Source organism: Chelonoidis abingdonii, chromosome 2, assembly GCF_003597395.2.
Source record: "Chelonoidis abingdonii isolate Lonesome George chromosome 2, CheloAbing_2.0, whole genome shotgun sequence".
In the NCBI taxonomy this organism is placed as follows: Eukaryota; Metazoa; Chordata; order Testudines; family Testudinidae; genus Chelonoidis; species Chelonoidis abingdonii.
The window spans coordinates 111,007,176-111,013,175 of NC_133770.1; positions in this window are offsets into that span (position 1 = coordinate 111,007,176).

The following is a 6,000-nucleotide window of genomic DNA, read 5'->3' on the forward strand; positions in this document are numbered from 1 at the left end:
TAACCCAGCTCTCACCATTGGCTCTCACACTTTGCCTCTGACCCTGGACAATTAATAGTCTTGCCCTAAAATAGCATTTTTAATTTGAATTTATTATGTTTTGGGTCATCTGGGCTTATCAGTCAGTTCAAAACTATTCACTTTATGTACAGTTCTCAGGTTAAGTGACGTTCTGAAATTGTTTCCAAACACAAGAATAAGAAGGCGAGAGCTGTTTCTAAAAGAAAGATGCTTATATCCACTTTCTCTACAGAGAAAGTGTGATCTCTTCACATGTCACAACTTCCTAAAGAGCATTATCCCTTTGTGTCTGGCAGCACAAAGGGAAGCAATAGAAATGGCTTTAAAAGAGAATTAAGAGGAAAACAATGTGGAGGTAGCATTGCAAACTGACTGCTAAGGACTGGAGAGACAGGTTTTCCTTTGATCCTGTAACATCTGATATTCCTGTCCTGTTACTTTACAATACCTTTATCATTGTTCCAAACATAACAACAATTATTAATTATTTGAGTCTTCATGATCTGGATGATGTATGTAGGGAGCATTTCTGGACATATGCTTTTTTCTATTCCATTCCAAAGAACATTTCATTGTAACATGTTTTGCTGCTAGACACACCACATATGGTCTCATAAGATAAGGGAAGGAAGAATGAATACCTATTTTAAAATGATAGTTATGCTTAATTACTGTGTGAATTTTTTATCATACATCACTCAGTGGTTTAAACAATGTATTTTTAAATTGAATATTTATATATATAAAAATATGCTAACAACCAAATTTTTAAATATATATATATCAGTTAGAACACTTACTCCTGCTTGCAATTAATATTGAGTGGCTTGGCAACATTAATTCAATTTTCCACATATTTGTATGTTGAAGAACATCACTTCCCACATTCTATTTTGGAGGGAGAGGCTGGGGGAAATATTTTCAAATGTGCCACAGAAGTACAGAAACTTTAGCATAATCTAGGGCCAGATCCAAGAACCCATTGAAGTCAATGGAAAAACTGCAATGGATTTTAGATAGTCCCTGATAAGCAAATGTAAGAGACTATCATTACTATCTGCTAAGGTGGAATGGGATTTTTTTAAAAAATTTCTGGAAGCAGTGTCTGCTTTGCAATAAATCTATTTATATGTAAGCAGAGTCAGGATGAGCTGTACCCTGACATCTGGTGGTGAATTATGGGAAGTGTGGAAAGAATGTCCGGAATGTGAAATCGCAAATATTTGCATAGGCACGCCTACCCCATCCCAGACTGCTGAGCTGTGGGACTGCTTTGTGACAGAAATGACTCAACCTCAGTTGGGTGGTACTTGCTAGACAAGGGACATGGGTTCCAAAACCCTGTGAATAGAGAGAGGTTGGGGACAGGTATTTGTGCCTGGTGGTGCAGGCTCCTTGTGGAGCTAGAAGCACCAGTTGCACCCCCTCCTCTCTCCCCTGATGGTAATGTCAGAGTTATTTTTTTATTCCCTTAAGACTCTAGGATACAGGTTACTGAACTGAACATTTTGGTAATGTGTTGGCACTAGCACTGGGTCGCCCCTAACTTAATGCTTTGGCTTTTGAATTCACAAAAGAGCTGAAATCCCCAAAAGAGCTGAAATTACTGAGCTGGAGGCACAGAGTGCTGTGCTATAGTGGGGAGCTTGAGCTATTACTGTGGAACGAGCAGTCTGAGCGAGTGGACAGCAGTTTGTGGGATGGGCTGGAGCGGTCCCATTAAGTGGGACAGCTCGCTTTTGGGAGCGGGAGAGCGGACTGGCAGACGTGGCAGTAGCTGTGACACGGGTGGGAGCAGCCCACAGAGCAGCAGAAGCCGAGCAGTTGTGCAGGACAACTGCGAGCCGCTCACGCAGGCAACTGGTGCGGGGGGGGGAAACGGGAGCAGTTATGAGGACGGCCGGAGGAGCAGAGTGGACGCAGCTGGTAGGCGGACGGCGCGTTTCGTTGGCGAAGGCGGAAAGCCGAACCTACGGAGTGGCCACGGGCAGTTGCCCCTGGACCACGTAGGGTGCCCCTTTCACCCAGGCTGGGGGGACGGACCTTCACGATATACGACCCCTCTCTTGAATTCGGTGGTGGCTTGACCAGAGACCGAGTGGGGAAGTATTGCCTCCTAGAGGCGCCCAGGAGGGTGTGGTATGTAAGTGTCCCAGGTCACTGGGTGGGGGCTCGAGCCGGTTATGCATGGTGTTATTGAAACGGAACCCCTGGATACTGAACCCAGCCCTTGTTGCTGCCACCTCAGAGGGGCAGAAGGTTTACATATAATTGAAGGTGTTGGATGTATTTGAGAATTGTTTGATATTAAGCCCATGCCGTATGACAATAGTTTTTCCCTGTGAAAGAGAACAGCACAGGGAATAGGTGACACATGCTTTAAATATTTGATTTAATTTTGGTCTGTTTACACTAGTGCAACCCCACTGAAGTGAAAAGAGCTGAATCAATGGAACCGAACATAATTTAAGGAGAATGGGTCAAATTATCTGATACTGATGCACATATACACATGATTCTGATAGAGCTGGGTTCTTCCTTTCTTAAATATTCATTATGAACTAATCTGTTTCTCAGTCATAAAAATCTACTTTTGAAAGAATGCTCATGCCTAAAGGTGAAATCCTGGCCCTGTTGAAATCAATATGAGCCAGGATTTCACTCATAATTGTCTTCATTACCTTCCCATTATCCACTTAGGCCATGATCACTCAAAACCCTTCATCATGCATATAACTTTAAACCATTGAGTAATCCCACTGATTTAAATGAAACTCACAGGCATATAGTTATATACCCATTTAAGGGCCTTGTTGGATCATGGTCTTATTGCATTAATTTTTATATAAAAACAGAATTGAGAGTACAAGTTATTTTCTAACAGTTTACTACTAGAAAAGATAGCGTACTGTACAAGATAAGGGAGTTGAAGCCATATAAATTATGGACTACAGCAAGTATACATGCCTTATTATAAAAGTTGTTGTTTGATTGATTTTGAATCCATTCATTTGTCTTTACCATAGCCTGTTTAGGGCCAGGTTCTCCCTCCCTATTTAAGAGGAATAATACCTTGCTCTGCAAGAAGTCCTATTTATTTAAGTGGGGCTACGCTTATAAGTAACATCTTACTAGTAGAATTGGTCATACTTCTTGATGGAACAATATACTTTGGTTTTCAGATGAGATTCTGTTTTTTGGACATTCAGTTCTTTTTAAAAAACATTGATATTTTGCAGATAGACACTTTCCTAAACAAAAGTGTTTAGCTGAAATCCCAACTTTCCATTAAAAAAAAACCAATTTTTTGACACAGTTTTTGACCAGCCTCCATCTGGACCTGTAATTAGGGCTTTCTTTTTAATGAGTAATATCAGAATTATCCAAGAAAAAATACTTATAAAAATAATGCTTAGCACTGATATAGCACTTTCCACATTCAAAGTGCTTTATAAACAGTTACTAACTAAATTGCTGTTGTGTTTTTGATTATAAAATGTGGTGAATCAGAGAGCAAACAGTTTAATGTGATTCCAATCAATGACAAAGAAATAGCTTACAAATAAAGACTTGTACAATATTTGAACTCCTTTTACATATTTGTTTCCATCTAACATTGGTCAATGAAATCATTCACCCCTGACAAAGATGCAGCTTACTAATATTTTCCTTTGCTAAGAATATTCTATTAACCTCTCAAACCCTGAAGTGCATGCTATTAGTGGCTATATGTAATTTAGAGATTTAAATACAGAAATAGGAAAACCAAACAGCATTAATGGAAAGAAAAATGACATCTGAATTAAATGAAGAAACAGAAAAAACTTGGTAGGTGTTGATGGACATGTCAGATCAAAAATAACACTAATAGGATGTTTCTGGTATCTGTATAACAATGGAAAGTATTAAGAAATTTATTTTCGGTAAGCTTGTTAGAAAAGTAGATAGATACATTTATTGCATAACTACTTTGGGGAAGCACTAGGTTAGTGAGTTAATAGGATCAGATACATTTATACATTTTTAAAGACAATGTTGGCTCCTGTTCTTTCTTGCCCTCATTTTTTTTCTTGCCCCTATAATGCTTGCAAAAGATAATGTCATAAAACCTAGTTTATAGTACATATAGAAGACTATATGTCATATGACATGTTTTATGGTGTACGTCAACTTAGAGAGTGATTGGACTGACTCAGCCTGGATTCGGCAAGGAAAATTCTTCCTCTTCCCTGACCTTCCCCCCAAAAACCCACGTAATAAATGTGATGTTGCTGACATAAAACTCATGTATATCTAAACATGCATACTGTTTTGTCCTCTTAGACTGGTCTAAGTTAATGACCGTCTTGTACAGGATTTTATAGTCCTGGCACATGCACTACAGAGATGGAAGAGATTATAAGGCCCACCAACTGTCCACTATGACATTTTTCTGTATCTTACAGCAAAAGTTCTGTTTGCTGACTGAAGCATGGCACTAAATGCTTATATTCGTCTAATTGGAATAATATAATATGTTGCATAATTGAAGCAAGTGTAAAGACACCAAAAAATAAACAAACAAAGGGTTTTAAGACAGAGAACCAACAGATGTGCTAATCATCACCTGGTTTGGAGTTGTTGCTCTCCAAGGTTCTCAAGTGACATTAGTGATCTAATTACAATATATATAATGTGCAAATCCAGAAGTATAAGAAAACACTGTTTGCTGCATTCTGAGTGACAGTACATAAACTGTCCGCATTTATACCAGCAATAACACTGGCTGACACTATGAAAAAAATATTTCTATTAGACTGAGTATGAGCCAGAACATTTCAGGTATTTATTGGTTTATCTTGTAGAGGAGGAGGTAACATGAGTGTGTGGAGGTGGAGGGAGAAAGGAAGGAGAACAGAACAAGAAAAAGGGAGAATTAGCCAAATGAAATACCATTTACACACTTTGGGTCCGTGTTGTGATCCTTTTACTACCACTGGCAAACAGCTACTTCAATAAGTAGGGCTACTGAAGCAAAAGGGAATATTCTTATGAGTAACTGCTCACTAACTTGAATTAGCAGATCTCAGTCTGGCCCATTATCTTGCATTTGTCTAACACAGTGTATCCTGAAGAAGACCAAAGCTCTTTGCAAAAGGATATAAAAGTTAAAGCCCTGTATTCTACATAGGCCTTTTCTGGATATTTGATTGTGATGAATATGATCACTCCTTCCGTAAAGCCTCCCACCCTTTTTTATTAAAAAAAAAAAAGCACAATAGTGTCCTCTCTCTCTCTCCCTGGTTGAGAGCAGACCAGTCTGACCTCTTATCTCTCCTCCAATCCCTCTATTCTACTAATCTATGGAAACCCAAACTCACATTCCTAGGGGATCTCTGTGAACATCAAGTGAATACTTAGAGACCAGTATATTACACTGAACAGTTGAAGTAAACATCATTTTAGCAGACAAGTTATATTTATGCCCTGAAAAAAAATATAGTGGGTTTTCAGAAGTATCTAAGAGTTAGGCACTCAACTTCTGTTGAAAATAATTGAGATCTGGATGCTTTAAAAAGTAAAAATTCTGGGTTCATTCTATTTCCTAAGGAAGATATTTCTTTTATGCAGAAATACTGTTACTCACACATGCAATTTCCTTTTGAGCCTCTCTGTATTTGATGTTTTACCTGAAGCCCCAGATCCTGAAGGCAAGTGATTATAGGAGAATCTCACTATTCATTAAAGAGTTTCTAGGCATCATGGTTGCAGGGAAAAACATAAAAATATAACCTGAATATGCTCAAAAGGCTCAAAAACCAGAAAGCAAATCCAGAGAACCCAATATTTTTTTTAATTCTTAAAATCTTTTTTAATTTTATTTTTGACACTTTTACATGTTTTGGTTTGTCATAAACAAATAAGAAAAGTTAATAGCACAGAAGTACTTTATATCTCTTTGACTGTAAAGTGTTAACAAGTTCAGTAAGCTTGGCTGTC